The following is a 16,667-nucleotide window of genomic DNA, read 5'->3' on the forward strand; positions in this document are numbered from 1 at the left end:
CCTATACTCCTAATGAGGCACAAGAAGTAGTCACATACATACTGCCCCTCTCCCACACCTCTTTAAAAACTTTGGAGTGTAAATGCTGGCTTAAGGTGTTTGGCTCATACTTGGAAGGCTGTTAGAAACGAGTTAAAATTCTCTGAAGAATGACTTAGGTGCATATGCTAGGAAACTTTTGAAAGATTGGATAGAGTCTGCAATTGATTACAATTGAGGCTGTGGAGTCTTTCTGCCTGGAGGTTGTTAGAACAACGAGAACTGCTTATTTGGGAAATCAGCTTTGTAGTGGAAAAACACCTGCCCAGAAATCTGGAGACCTGGCATAATGTGTGCTTAGTCTTTAGCTGCATGACCTTCGGTGAGTCTTGTTCAGTTTTCTGGGCTTCAGGTTCCATCCTCAGCTTTAGTATTAATTTATGGACTGTGTCGCAGTGTTTTTCATTTGCAGAAACTACTTTGCACTAAAATGGAATGATCATAATCTTTTTCTAATTTGCAGGGGGAAAAAAGCATTTTCAGCTGAACTGGTAGGCTTTTATTAGGTTTTCTAATGTAAAATTAAACTTTTTTGCCATTCTTTATCTGCTACCAAGTGCTCATGTTGTTATTCTCATGTATGTGGTACATGGCGGTTGTCATTTTATACTCTGTTCAGATGTCACAGGCACACCTCTGTTAGTGAAACCATTCCCAGGTTGGACTGTTCGCATCCACATTTCGTGGTGTTTTTGGAGTGCTCTCCAGAGACACAGTGACTCCTCCTGGGGGTGTCAGCGCCTGGGTGACTCCCTCCGGCATTGACTGCTCTATAGCCCGGCCCCAGGCGTCAGGGCAGGCCGCTGTGGGGTGGGCGGTGTGGCATAGGAGTGCCCTTCCAACTTGGGAATAAGGTAGAAGCTTTCTGATGTGGAGAGTCCTAAATCAGAGATAGATCCTCAAAGGGGCTGCAGAGTTCCTTTTCCTTGGCTTTCCTTAACTGGTGCTCGGAGGTACCAGAGGAAGTGAGGCTGGGAGGGTGGGGCTGGGCCTAGTGAGCAGGGTCTCTGTACTTCCACTGCTCACTTCTGAGATCTTATCACTATTTGGCTTCAGAAGTTGTTCAGTTTCTCCACTTTTCTGGTGTACAGGAAGGAGCAGCAGTAACCTGCCTATTACTCTGAGGAACTTCCTGGTGATTTACATCGTGGAGATCTGTCCTGCTTGCTCTTTGGAAGTAGTCCAGGGCCAAACATTCAAAAAGCAGTCTGAACTGATAAATATTCAGGCCGAAATGACCTTGCAGTAGACTGTGGACAGCATTCATTAACAGTGTGTGAGGTGCTGGTGACTGTGCCTGTCCTGATTTCCACTCCTGTGTGAGCATCAGCGGGACAGGAACAGAGCAGGATGGTGAGGCTTGAGGTCCCACTTGTGATCTTGGACCATATTTCCTCCTGCCAGAGGCATCTGCCAAACTATTAAGGGCATGAACATTGTTTGGTTTCAGTGATGGATTTGTTACTACATTTGCAAAGCTCCACACGGTTTAGGGAAGTTGTGGCCTTAGGAAAGACTTAAACTATCCCCGAGAACTTGGATTCTTGCTTTCAGAAGACACAGAAGAAATTCCAGTCAACTTTTTATGGGTAAGAGTCATGAGAATATAAATTAAGAGAATACATTCTTGGCTTAATATATCCTTTTTGAGAAAACTACTCTATTGAGGCTCTTCCCTATTTAAGTTTATCTTGCCTGAGATTATCATAGGATTTTTATTAGTGTGCTGAGCCGGCCACTTAAGTGAGCTGAAGATACATACAAATTTGCAATGGAAAAGTTTCTGAGATTAAGCCTACTAATATGCTGCTTAATGTTTCTTGTTCTGCACATTATCTCAATTTATGTGAATATTTTGTAAATTAGACCTCATAAATTTTAATTTCTAATCAATATTTTTATTAGAGGTGACCAAATACCTTAATAAAGTGTATTTGAATGAAGACTCGTTTAACTCCAAATTTTGTAAACCACTTTTAAGAACATTTAAAAAGGCGACCTGTTTATTCTCTGCATTAGAATTAATTACCTGGATGACTATTTAAATATTCAGGGATCAGATGGGAGGACATGCATTTTTTAGTAAGCCTTAAAGTTTGAGAATCACTGCTTTAGTTCATACAGGCTTCACAGTAACCCCAGAGTTTCATGGTGAGGGTATGAGCTTGAGAGTACCCTCAAGCATATACATAAGCATATACATGTACAGTAAATTGTTTGTTAGACATATCCATGTTCTTTTTTTTTTTTTGAGACAGAGTCTCACATTGTTGCCCAGGCTGGAGTGCCGTGGCGCGATCTCGGCTCACTGCAAGCTCCGCTTCCCGGGTTCACTTCATTCTCCTGCCTCAGCCTCCCAAGTAGCTGGGACTACAGGTGCCTGCCACCACGCCTGGCTAATTTTTTGTATTTTTAGTAGAGACGGGGTTTCACCGTGTTAGCCAGGATGGTCTTGATCTCCTGACCTCGTGATCTGCCTGCTTCAGCCTCCGAAAGTGTTGGGATTACAGGCGTGAGCCACCGCGCCCGGCCGTTCCTCATCCATATTCTTTTGGTATTTATGTATACTTGCTCTGTGCCTGGAAACAGGCTAAGTATGAAGCCTAAATTGAACATTGTCATTATAAATTTAGCTAACTATAGACCTTGGATGATAATGACTAGGAATCTTCTCTGGCTCTGTTTTTATTGTGTGCAGTTATTCCAGAGACTGGCCAGGTAGTGTGAAGTGCCTCATATTTCCCTATTACAACACTTTTCTTCCTTTGGTTAACTATCTGATCTTGGATAAAACTATTTTTTTTTTTTTTTGAGATGGAGTCTCGCACTTTCGCCCAGGCTGGAGTGCAGTGGGGCCATCTTGGCTCACTACAAGCTCCGCCTCCTGGGTTCATGCCATTCTCCTGCCTCAGCCTCCCGAGTAGCTGAGACTACAGGCACCTGCCACCACGCCCAGCTAATTTTGTGTATTTTTAGTAGAGACAGGGTTTCACCATGTTAGCCAGGATGGTCTCGATCTCCTGACCCAGTGATCCGTCCACCTCGGCCTCCCAAAGTGCTAGGATTAGAGGCGTGAGCCACTGCACCTGGCCAGGTTAAAACTCTTAAAACTTGTTCATTATTGATTGTCTGTTAGGTTATTTTACTTGCTGTTCTTTGAAATGGTTTTAAGAGGGCTGGATTTCTTTTCTTGACTTCTTCACGCAGCCTGTGTGTCCCTTCAAAGCAGGGACTATATGGATCATGTTGGTAGTACCACCGCCCAGCCCAGTGCTGGGATACGGAAGCAACGTGATACCTGTGTAGTGACTGACGGATGAGAGGTGACCTGGACATTGTATCAGCTGATACTTCTTTGTTATTTAACTTGGACTCTCAAGAGACCTCTCCTTCCTTTCTATTTCAATTGTGGCCACACTAGTTCCTGCCTTGATTTACTGAGCCTGGATTAGTTGTCTTCCTTGCCTTTATCTCTTTGCTTTTAGGTCCATCTTTCACAATCCTTCCAGGCTAGTTGTCCATCCACACTCCTTTGAACAAGTCACTTTCCTTCTCAGTGACCTTCACTGACCTTCCCTTGTATGTGAGGTTCTCCATGATCTCACCTCCACCTGCCTTTCTAAATGTCTCATACTGACCTTCTCAACCAAGTCTGGCTGTTGGTGACAGGTGCTTTCATCCTCCCTACAGTTTTAATGTGAGGCCTCAGCTTGGGAGGAGGACTGGGGCACAGTAGAGATGCTGCAACTGTTCCCATGGCATGGGAAGCTGGGGCACAGGGTGGAGGCCCTGGGCCATGTGGCACTTGTGTCTGTGAGGCACGGGGAGAAGCGAAAACCAAGAAGGGTGGTCAGAGCTAGGGCAGGAACCAGGAGAAGCAGCCACAGAAGTCAGAGGAGGAAAGAACTTCAAGATGAAGAGGATGATCAGCAATTCTGAGTTCTTAAGCAAGTCCATGAAGACTGAGCAAGTTTCATTGCATGAGTGATTGCATGAGTGATTGATGGCAGTTTGGTGTGTTTCTGAAAGATTTCAATGGGGACAGAAGCTGAATTACTGACGTTCAAGGTTACAAAGGATGCAGCAACAAGGGCAGACCACTCCTGTATGAGACTGGGGTGTGAAAAGGCAGGTACTGTGTTTTATATTTACATTTTCCTGCAACTGGCAGATGCATATGTGCTTTGAAGGCTCAGAGGATGAAGCCCAGGTTAGAGGGAGAGATTCAAAATAATGAAAGGAGTCACTCTGGAGAAGGAGGGAAAGGATGGGGGAACTCCAGGGTTCCCATTCACCCTGACAGTGAGGAAGGAGAGGAGGGGACAGCAAGGAGGAGTGGCTGCATTCAGGTGGCTTCATTTTTTTCTGTCGATTGGGAGAGGAATTTAATGCGTTAGCATTGCGCATAGGCCAGCCTGAACTGTTTCTGCAAAGATTACTCTTCCAAAAGTCAGTCTTCTGTGGTCTTAGTCCTGTGAATCCTTAGACGATTCACTCTGAGTCCCTGGGATCAGCCTCCGGCCTTCCAGGATGTGCGGAGGTCATGCATGAAGTGTGGCTCAGCCAGCTCTGGCCTTTCTCTCACTCTTGGCCCTCTCAGACTCTCTATTCCACTTGTCATTCTCTGAGCACTCCCTACATTGTTTCCTGATTACGTGCCTTTGCTCACTCTGGCTTGTACTTTTGCTGGGCATCAGCCCTTCCTGCCCCACCTTCCTCCTTTGTGTCTGTTCTGTGTCAGTTAACTGTGTATCCCATTTCATAGAGAACTACTGCTTACAGTTATTTATTTATTTATTTTGAGACGGAGTTTCACTCTTGTTGCCCAGGCTAGAGTACAATGGTGCGATCTCAGCTCACTGCAACCTCCACCTCCTGGGTTCAAGCCATTCTCCTGCCTCAGCCTCCCGAGCAGCTGGCATTACAGGCGCCTGCCACCACACCTGGCTAATTTTTGTATTTTTGTAGAGACAGGGTTTCACCATGTTGGCCAGGCTGGTCTCAAACTCCTGACTTCAGGTTATCCACCTGCCTCAGCCTCCCAAAGTGCTGGGATTATAGGCATGAGGCACCATGCCTGGCCAGTTGTGGTTATTTTTATTCATGCTCTTATTTCCTCTGCTAGATTGTAAACTGAAAGGATTTTAAAATCCAGGGATAATTTTAAATGTAATAAAATGTAGTAAGAAAACTTAATGAAGTTTCAGAAGACAAGCCTGAGTCAGGCAGACTTGAGTTTGAATCCTGGCCCTGCTTCTTCCTGGTGCGGTTTTGGTTGATTGCATCCTGTCTCTCTATTCATTTAATTAATTTACAGAGTGGGGATAATGAAACCTACTTCTTAGGGCTGTTAGGAGAATAAATGAGACAAAGCCTATAAAGCATTTGACCTAGCCCTGACTCCATTGTAGGTGCTTAGTAGACCATGCTGCAGCTGTCAGCAGTGGATTCCTTGCCACCCAGCAGTGTTGGGTTGAGCACCTGGATGGATGGCGAGTGGTGGAGGAGTGTGCTCACCTCCCACCCCACTTATGTTGAGGGCAAGGATGGTGTACTTTACTTTGTATTTCTAACATGGGTCTATATGTATAGTAAAGAGGAACGGCATACCTCTTATAACTGGGTCCACTTATACATGGATTTTCTTATGCCTCTGCTCCCCTGCAGACAGCAAAACCAACCCCTCTTCTTCCTCATCTTCCTTCAACCTGTGGATGCCTAGGATGAAGACCTTTATAATGATCCACTTTCACTTAATGAATAGTAAATCTGTTTTCCCTTCCTTATGATTTTTCTTAATAGCAGTTTATTTTCAGTAGCTTACTTTGTTGTATGAATATAGTATATACCTATACAAAATATGTATTAATTGACTGTGTTATAGGTAAGGGTTGCAGTCAACAGTATGCTATTAGTTAAGTTTTTGGGGAGTCAGAAGTTACACACAGATTTTCAACTCCATGAAGGGGTTGTTTCTCCTAACCCCTGAGTTGTTCAAAGGTCAGCTGTATTAACTTGTTTTCTAAAGTGCCCCATACAAATAACTTTTTTCATGTTAATTGCATAGAAGGAAGTATCATTTTGTACAGTTTTTTGAAAATTGGGAACTGGTTGGAAATGACACATAATAAGGTGTTCATAACATTTATAGCAAGAGGTGCAGCTTACAGCGTTTTCCCAATTAAAGCCCCTTTGCATTGTTTTTGCCCACAGAACTCTGGACATATTGAATGATTTATATTTTTGGCCCTTTCCTTTGTAGAACAAATGGTGAGGCCTAGAAGTCTTAGTGCAGCAGTTGTGTGAAGTGTACATATTATATAGTTTAGCCAGAGATGGAATGATACCATGGGGTTAATTTTTTTTATTAATTTTTAATACATTTGACATTGTTTCCAGGTAGCCGATCCTTCCAGTTTCTCAGTAGGAACACAGATGTCTCCTCATAGGAAACAGGAAAAGAAGCTTGCTCTAGGAGAACTTGACAAACCAATATAAATGTTTCATCAGAGTGCCCTGTTGATCTCCACGGCCAGTCACAGGGGTTTTATCTCTCATCTTTTGATAAATGAGTACATATTAATTTTTAGTGCTGTAAAATGTGTCTTATTTGTTGCAGAGACTAGGGACAAACAACACTTTCAACCAATATATTGTATGGAGATGTTTTGCAGTTGCAGGTGGGATATGGTTTCCTCATTGAGCCCGTTAAAAGTATTCCATTGAATGGCGATGCAACTGTGGTCTTTGTGAACTGTTTCTTGGTTTGTCAGGTGTGTCCATGTTTATGAATACATCTCTGAATCATTTTGTATTTATAGCATACTAGAGATTCTAATATACGTGTCTCTGAAAAGTAGATACATATGTTAAAGATAGTGGGAAAAAAAGGGGATGGAAAGTGAACTAATTGTCCATGGAAGAAATTTTGGATTGTTAAAATGAGGATGCAGAGAAGACAGAGGCAAATTGTCAACACTTGTCACTAAGTGATACTATGCAGCTTCTTGGATGCTTGTCATTTGATGGAAAAAAGGGTTCTCAGACTGTAAGAAAGGAAGTTGACAGTCTCAAGGGAAAAGAGTGTGGCCAGGTCAGGGCCTCTATCTTATGAAATGAGTTGGGGTATGAGACTAGGGAGGGGGTGATTCTTTAAAGTACATTTTTTTTTTAAAGAAGGACTTATACTGTGTTAATTTTCTATTGATGCCGTAACAAATTACCACAGAGTTGGTGGCGTAAACAACACACATTTATTATTGTATAGTGCTGTAGGTTGGAGGTCTGACACAGGACTCAGTGGGCAGAAATCAGGCTTTCAGTAGGCTGTGTTTCCTGTTGTGGGCTCTAGGGGAGAATCTATTTTCTTGCCTTTTCCTTGCTTCTAGAAGTTGCTCACATTCCTTGGCTTCAGGCCCTTCCTCCATCTTTAAAGCCAGCGTGGTAGATGGAGTTCTCACATCTTCTCTCTCTGGCTCTCCTGCCTCCCTTTTTAGGATCCTTGTGATTATGTTGGGTCCACCTGGAAAATCTGGGCTCATCTCTCTACCTTGAAGCCAGCAGATTAGCAGCTTTAATTCCATCTGCAGCCTTAATTCCCATTTGCTATATGAGGTAATGTATTCACAGGTTATGGGGAAATGTTCTAAGTATTGAGTCATCTTGTTTGAATTTTGTGGGGTACTGAAGTTCAGGAAAACTGTTCTCTCCAGAAGTCACCAGAGGCTTGCTTTCAGTATAGGGAAGTCTTAGTTTTTGCTGCCTCACAGATGTAATAAATATTGCAAACCTCACTCACAGAGGGTCTACCCTTGGGATTCTGGAGAAGCACAAAACCTACAAGGAGTTGAGAGAAATTGTGTCTATACGTGAAGCAGGTTCTTAGCATCAGGAAGGGAAAGAAGGTGAAGGCGTGATGACCTGACAGGTGTGTGGAAGGAGCTCAGCCAGAAGCAAGAGGGAGAGAAGACACACTGAGGTGAGAAGTAAAAAAGGGTGAGAATAGAGTGGTGGGCATTGTGGCTTGAGAGCCCCAGGCACCAGTGGAAGACACCGAAAGGAGGACTGCTCATACCTGGGGTGGGCTGGGTGCAGTAAAGTCATTCCCTGTACCGTGCCTTGGAAGCTCTGAGGGGTCGTGGCTCAGATATTCTGTCTCTAAGTCTGAGCTCCTGTAGCACATGATGACCTCATACGGAAGGAGACTTTTATCTCAGCATCCCTCAACCTGGCACAGCAGTTATTACACTTTTTGGTCACAGGACAACATGTATAGTGTTAAAAATTATTGAAACTCTCATACATTGCTGGTATAAAATGGTGCAGCCACTGAGGAAAACAGTTTGATAGTTCATCAAAAAGTTAAACATGAAGTTACCGTATGACGCAGCAGTGCCACTCTTAGGTGTATGCCGAAGATAACTGAAAACATGTTTATACAAAATGTATACACAAATGTACACAGCATTATTCGTGATAGGCAAAAGGTGAAGACAACTCAAATGTCCATCAGTGGATGAATGGATAAACAAAATGTGGTATATCCATACAATGGGATACAGGTTGAGCATTCCTAATCTGAAAATCCAAAATCAGAAATGCTCCAAAATCTAAAACTTTGAGTGCCAACATGATGCTCAAAGGAGACACTCATTGGAGCATTTCAGATTTTGGATTTTTGTATTAGGGATGGCCAGCTGATAAGCATATAATGCACATGTTCCCAAATCCGAAAAAGCCTTTAATCCAGAACATTTCTGGTCCTAAGCATTTCAGATGAGGGATGCTCAGCCTGTATTATTTAGCCGTTAAAAGGAGGGAAGTAATGATACCTGATACAACATGGGTGAACCTTTAAAACATTATGGTAGGTGAAAGAAGCCAGTCATAAAAAGCCTCATATATTACGATTTCACGTATATGAAATGTCCAGAACAGGGAAATCTAATAGAGACAGGAAGTAGGTTAGTAGTTGCCAGAGATGGGGGGAGAAGAGGATGGGAGTGACTGCTAAAGGGTTTGGGGTTTCTTTTTAGGGTGATGAAAACGTTTTGGAATTACATAGCAGTGATGATTGTACAACTTTGTGAATGTACTAAAAACCACTGAATTGTACAGTTAGGCACCACATAATGATGTTTTGGTCAAGGATTGACTGCATATGCAATGGTGGTCCCATAAGATTATGATGGAACTGAAAAATTCCTATCGCTGAGTGTTGCCGTAATGTCATAGTATAATTACTTTTAAAAAAAACATAGTGTAGCCAAAGTGTACAGTGTTTATACAGTTGACAGTAGTGTACAGTAATGTCCTCAGCCTTCACATTCACTCAGCACTCACTTGCTGACTGACCTAGAGCAACTTCCAGTCCTGCAAGCTCCATGCATGATTGGTACCCTATGCAGGTGTACCATTTTTAATCTTTTATACCATATGTTTACTGTACCTTTTCTATATTTAGATACACAAGTACTTAGCATTGTGTTACGATTGCCCATAATATTCAGGGCATTAACATGTTGTACAGATTTGTAGCCTACGAACAACCGGCTGTCCTATATAACCAAGTGTGAAGTAGGCTATGACTATCTAGGTTTGTGTAAGTACACTCTATGATGTTTGCACAGCAACAAAATTACCTAACAATACATTTCTCAGAACATATCCCTGTCATTAAGGAAGCATGACTGTACCTATTTAAGTGGTGAATTTGATGGCATGTGAATTACAACTCAATAATGGAAATTGTAAAGAAGAATTTTTATGTCTGTAGATATCATATTAGAAATTAAAACTTGTAATAAAAATATTCTAATTTAAAAAATAACATTATAATGTAACCATTATATGTTAACATACATTTTTATTTTAAAAAATCTTCAAAACAAAAAAGTAAGAAGAGTAGCATTACCTTACATTTCTATTATATCTTTAATGTCTGGTTAGTAGGAGGCAGCAAGAACATCATATGTGCTTCTGTGTCAGCCTTCTGTGCTATGTTGCTTTGTGAAAGTATGTGAAGAAAATTCAGCCTTACACAGATGTGATTGGAAAAGAAAGGAATATTGTTTTATGGACTTTTAAGATAGCATGGCTATTCTTTGACACTACCTCAAAATGTGACAAATGGTAATTTATTAAAGGTTAGTTGCACTGTGGAATCTGAAATCATTTATGTTAAAGTTTATTGATCTGTCTTATACTTTAAATGGACCTTTTACCACATGCAAGATTTTGTGTCATCATGCTTTGTCATTTGGGAAAGTATTGGTTCACTAAGTTATGCAGATCTTCCAAATATTGACTCATTTCATTATTCTGTCTAAAATCACATTTGCTAATATCATCCCTGACCTCCTCAGAAGTCTTAATTATTGGGAAGCTTTCAAGCTCATGGTGGTAGATACGAGTTTTCCAGAATTCTGACTTCTGTGTGATGAGAGCCTGTGTCTTTTTGGTTGGCTTCAGCGAGTGTGATCTTGACTGTTTTACAATATAAAAGAAAAAAGGATTTTTTGGGAGAATTTGTGAGAACAGAGTGCTGGTGCTAAGTTGTCTATATGGGTGACTTCCTAGAAGAGGTTACCGGAGCCCTCGGTGGTTGCTTTTTTGGCTAGGGTGGGGTGTATGTGTGTTGAGAAAAGTTAGGAGGGTTTTTCAGTTTGAGCACGGAGCTAGAAGGACAGTAGAAGAGCAGAGCTGAGTGTTGGGCGAGGGAGATGAAGCCCGGGACGTGCTGGGGGAGTTAGAATATGTGTGAGTCAGGATGGCTTGCAGAGTGCTGTTCCACATCCTGCCCCGTTTGATCCTTACCATGATCTTACTAGTTAGGCACAGAGGGTGTACTGTTACACTTCTTTAGTAGGTGAGGGAAATGAGACCCAGAAATGGCAGTGGAATTGTCTAGAGTCATCTGGTTAGTTAGGGGTGGAATGGGTACCTGTCCTGAGCCTCTGCTTCCTAACTTATGCTGGTTTGTTTGCAACTGCACTAGGCTTGCTTTATTGGTGAGAAGCTGAGACAGAGGTTTCTCATAGCCAGAGTCAAGGGAGACATTGGTGGAGTTGATGCACCAATGCATTTTTGGATGAAGGTTGAAAGGAATATGCAGGGTCTTTTACTTTGGGAAATGCTGTTGCCACTGTACAGAGGTGGGATGGACCCACACAAAGTTTGGTTCACGTGTCAGCCTGATGAGACCTCACGATGTACCAAGAGAGTAAGAAAAGGTGAATTATTCACACAGTAAAGCTTTTGGGGGAGAGCAGGCAGGCTCTCGGGTCCAAAAGTGTCTTGAGAGAGCAGGGAAAGGAGACTGGCTTGGCTTTTACATGATTAGGGGTTGGGGCTGGTTGAAGGCTTCCTTCCCTGCCCCCCTGGACCTGGATGGTTTGAACTTCCTGCAAGTGCCAAAGGAGGAGGCCCCAGGCTTTCTTATCAGCTTGCCCAGATGGGGGCAGAAGGGGAAGGTGGGGAGTGGTGGGGCCTGAAAACAGCAGTCAGATGTCAGAAATGGAGCCAGACTCTGTATTACAGGAAATGACATCTTTTCTCAAGGGATCTAGCAAGTAGCAATTTGATTCTAAATTCAAGACTTAGAACCAGCGAGGGAAGTGATTGAGTGAGCTACTGGCAGAACTTGTTGACTTAGCTGAAGTCTGCATGATCACAGCTCTGCATATCCTGGAACTCCACATTTCCTCCTGGTGACGAAGTGATGTGTTTCAGCTGATTTAGAATGTTGGCCTATTGGGAACAAAGCGAAGCTTGTGGGAAAAGAAGATAACGTGGTGCAGGAAGGCCCTGAATGCAGGGATGTTGCTTTCTTTTACTGAGAATTCTCTCTTGCTTGCCTTTGCCTTTTTCCGCCCCCTACCCCTTCTTTCCTTTTACCCTGAGAGTTGTTGGGAGGAAACTTAGCTGGGCCAACAGATGATGGAGCCGTCTATTGGAGGCTTTGAAATCCCACTTTACCACACAAGGAGGAGAAACATAGCTGTCATCTCCAGGAATTTTAGTACTCATCAGTCCCAGGCTGTCATATGAAGCATTCCACTCAGCGCAGTAAAAAAATGTGAACTAGTCAACAGTTTGTATGGGAGGACTACTTTGTGATTCGAACGTTTGGACTTGGAACACTGTCCCAGATATTGGTTAGGTTACACTTGGAAGATGTTGTTTTGGAAGCGAGTAGGACTTGAACTCCAACAGATACTGGGTTAAGCAGGCTGCCAGGTACCAGTCTTAGATCCTTGAGGGCTTGGATCTGGAAGTGCTGCTCCCATTTTGGTTTGTATTTTGTAATGAATGCTTGGAGTCAGCTCAGGGTCCAATCATTGAAGCATTTATGTGTGAAACATTGATTATGCAGTGATTACTTGAGGAGGTGACTGGTGGTCACAGCTTATTTCTCTAATGTCTTTCCCTTTCTCTCCCACTCCTGATTTCCACCTGGGAATCCTGTCCTTCTAGTGTGGAATATATCAGAGAGTTTTAAAGCCCAAAGAGACCTTGGAGGTGATTATTTCTCTTACGTGTTGTATTTAAGGAACCTGATAATAACTAACTTCAAACATTTATTTCAGAAAGTTTCAAAACTATACAGAATTAAAGATAATAGTACGATGAGTCTCTATATTTCACCCAGATTTAGTAATTTTAAGATATTGCCCAGGTACAACTATCACATATAGAGCACTTCACATGCTTTACTTTTATCACCTCCCAATAGCCTTTTGGGGTTAGATACAAATATATTTCCTCTCTTGAAGATGAGAAAACTGACAGGCCCAGAGAGATTAAGAACCTTGCCTGGGGTCTCCCAGTCCGCAGCCAGCCGCCTGTGACTTCACCCTCTCTGCCGCACTGCCTGGAGAAGTTTTAAAGTTTGCCTGACATACACGGTCAGCTGAGGTCAGGCTAGAAGTGGAACCAAGAGATCTCACTCCTTCGTTGTTTCTTTTATTGTGATTTTCTGTGGCTTTTCTCTTTCCTTTATTCTTTTGATTCTTTTGCAACTGACTTTCTGGGCTTGAAGCGTCCGAGTACCATTTTAACTCTGATAGGCAGACAGCGGCATCCCAAGGCTGGGGTGGTGGGAGTGGTCTGCTCCAGTGCTGGTGATGAGGGGTGCATTGTCTGTGGAGGATTTAATAACAGTAATAAAAACATCCAGAAGTCTGCCTGTAAAGTCTAAATGTCTAGAATTTTGCCTGCAGTTCTAAACAATGTCGGTGATATTCTTTCCCTCAAAATCTTTTGTTGGTGTTCTAAATAATTGCTTTATTGAGTTTTAATAATAGATATGTAAGCTTCAAGTGAGTACTTCTTGAGTACTTAGCCTTTAATAGATACTGTAGGCCGAGCGCCATGGCTCATGCCTGTAGTCCCAGCACTTTGGGAGGCCGAGGCGGGTGGATCACCTGAGGTCAGGAATTTGAGACCAGCCGGGCCAACATGGTGAAAACCCCGTCTCTACTAAAAATACAAAAAATTATCTGGATGTGGTGGCACGTGCCTGTAATCCCAGCTACTGGAGGCGGTGGGCTGGGACAGGAGAATTGCTTGAACCCGGGAGGTGGAGGTTGCAGTGAGCTGAGATTGTGCCATTGCACTCCAGCCTGGGTGACAGAGTGAGACTCCGTCTCAAAAAAAAAAAAAAAAAAATACTGTATGCAACATGGAGGTTAAATCTGACACTCCTGGTTATATAGTTAGCCCTAAACACATGGGGATTCAGCTGCTTGCATTCATTTCCAGAGTAACTTCTTAAGACTTTAGAATTGTTCAGAAAGCTTGCTTAGGGGACAGTCTTGTGTATTTAACTCTGTAGTATTATGTATATCTGTTTTTAAACAGTAGATTTGAAATAAATGATAGTGTTACTGATGACTATAATTGTCACTCTGTGTGATCACTTGGAGTTTTTGTCCAAGAGTCCTTAAAAATTACAACAGTGAAACAGAATGCAAACCATGAGGTGTAATATTTTTGCTTGGTAAGTGCAAAAATAATATCTGTAAAATTAAAACTTATCACATTTAAGACAGTTGTTTTAAAACTAAAGAACAAATCAAGAAAATAATAGTTACTGATTTTTACATAACTATTACTGAAAATAATTTTTTTCATACATGGAGGGTGTGTTAAAAAATGATCCTTCCTGGGTGTCTAATGTGTTAGATATGCCGTTGTAGGCGAAGGCTTTTTCTGTGATTCGTTTTTAAGTGAGGAGATTGAGAATCTTTCATATGTGCAACTGGAACCATTAGGATAGGAAGAAAGTTACACAGGGCATTACTTGTATTGAAGGATTACTCTGTGTCAGAAATTGCTGGCACTTGGTACAGCTTTATCTCACTTTGATATTTGTCAAGCTTCAGGCCTGTCTGCAGTGCTGACAGACTGTGTGTGCGACAGAGGCAAGAGCTCCTGCTGGCTCCTTTGCTTGGAGCATGCAAAGGGGGCTTGATGCCTTCTCTTGGGAGGGGGCCGTGGCGCCTTTGCAGTGGTAAGACCTCAGCCAGAACCCTTGCTTCTCGACACTCATCTCCAGCATCACTTAGAACAGTGCTTCTCCATTGATTTTGCCCCCAGGGCACATTTGGCAAGGTCTGGAGACATTTTAGTTATCACCACTGGATGGGGGCTGCTATTGGCATCTTGTGGGTAAAGACATGACTCCTGCTAACTGTCTTGTGGTACACAGGACAGCCCCCCTACCCCTCCAGTAAAGAATTACCAGGCCCAGTTGTCCAGTAGTGCTGAGCTTGAGACACTGACTTAGGGCAAGTTACTTAAACTTGCATGGCCGGCTTCTTCATTTCCTCAAAATGGGAAAAATAACAGCAGTACTTTTCTCATAAGGTTGTTGTGAAAACTATGGGAGACGGTACATTTAAGAGCTCAGTAATTATAATTGTTGTTATTATTATGATTAACTTAGTGAAAATAAAATCCAAAAGGTAAAAAAAAAAAAAAAAAAAAACTGCTGCTGTGATATACTCATGACCAGTAGAGAGTCAACCATACTACACTGTGTGTACCCTTAGTACTACACAGCTGACCCTGAACACCTTGGGTCTGAGCCACATTAGTCCACTTATATGTGGATTGTTTTCAATTGAACATGGATCGAAAACGCAATATTTCGGGATGCAAAACCTGCGTGACCAAGAACTGCCTTTTTCTGTTATCTGTGGGTTCTACAGCTCCGACGGGGAGACTTGAGCATGCACAGATTTTGGTGTTTGTCCAAATACCAGTCGCCTGCAGATGACCTAGGGGTGACTGTAAATGGATAGCAGTGCTTAGAATAATGACGTTGAATCAGTATTCAGCATATGAAACTTAGTAAAGTAGGAAATTGAAGTAGAAACTTTTAGAAACATTTTCTTTTTTTTTTTTTTTTAAGATGGTGTTTTGCTCTGTTGCCCAGGCTGGAGTGCAGTGGCACAATCTCAGCTTACTGCAACCTTTGCCTCCCAGGTTCAAGCAGTTCTCCTGCCCCAGCCTCCCGAGTAGCTGGGATTACAGGCATCCTCCACCACGCTCAGCTAATTTTTGTATTTTCAGTAGAGACAGAGTTTCACCATATTGGCCAGGCTGGTCTCAAACTCCTGACCGCAGGTGATCTGCCCGCCTTGGCCTCCCAGAGTGTTGGGATTACAGGCATGAGCCCTTGTGCCTGGCCTGAAACATTTTCAAAAGAAGAAAGTATTTCTGGCCAAATGTTAGCTTATCAATATTTTCTCAACTGTTCTGATTGTGTCACCTCATGTGCCTGTTAAGCTACCTGACCCCTCCCTTAAAGTTTTTGATAAAGGGATCGGGGAATCTTGTTTTAACATAATAGTCCTAGATGATTTTTAAGATCAAGCTAGATTGGGGACAGTACTTTTAGGTAGAAAAAAGATTTATCAACTAAGATTGGGAAAAACTTGGCTTAGAGTAAAGCAGGTTTCTTTCCTGCACTACTCTAAGCACTTTATATGGTCAATGGTAAATTGTATTATGCATTGTGGGGAATGAGAGTAAGAATATATATATATATATATATATAGTAACATTTCCTAAACTTAACTATGAAATGTTCTGTTAAACACATTTTCTGATGATGTTTCACAGACAGCACACTGGGAAACAATTACAACTCCCTCACCATAAATTCTGATTAAAGGAGGGTTTCCTTCCCCTTCACATTTTAGCAGAATAGCTATATAAACCCAAAGGTATTTGAGACAGGTCGCAATCAGTTTAGAAGTTTATTTTGCTAAGATTAAGGACAATGACGGGGATTAAAAAAAACATGGCATCACACAAGCAGTTTATAGTCTGTGCTTTTCTCCAAAGATGATTTTGAGGGCATCAATATTTAAAGGGGAAAAGCAGGCTGAAGGGGAAAGAGGGTAGGGTATTACTGAATCCGCGTGTTGCAAGAGAAAAGGAGCAGGTAGGGGAATAGTCAGTTACGTATTCCTCTGGAACTCAGTAAATCAACACTTTACCTAGATAAGGTGAACATAGAGTAGCCGCCTGTGGAGATACTTAACGTTTTATCAGTAGCTATCTACGTAGGAACAAAAGGAAAGGCAGCATCTTGCATGACTTAGCTTTCAGCTTAATAT

At 42.3% G+C, this 16,667-nt stretch overlaps 1 protein-coding gene across 13 annotated transcripts in view; it reads left to right on the top strand.

Moving 5' to 3' along the window:
* The window catches only part of CCNY (cyclin Y), a 326,218-nt gene that overhangs the window by 119,764 nt on the left and 189,787 nt on the right, over positions 1-16,667 (top strand). The window lies entirely within an intron of this gene.

Source organism: Pan troglodytes, chromosome 8 (assembly GCF_028858775.2).
Source record: "Pan troglodytes isolate AG18354 chromosome 8, NHGRI_mPanTro3-v2.0_pri, whole genome shotgun sequence".
NCBI classification, from domain to species: Eukaryota; Metazoa; Chordata; class Mammalia; order Primates; family Hominidae; genus Pan; species Pan troglodytes.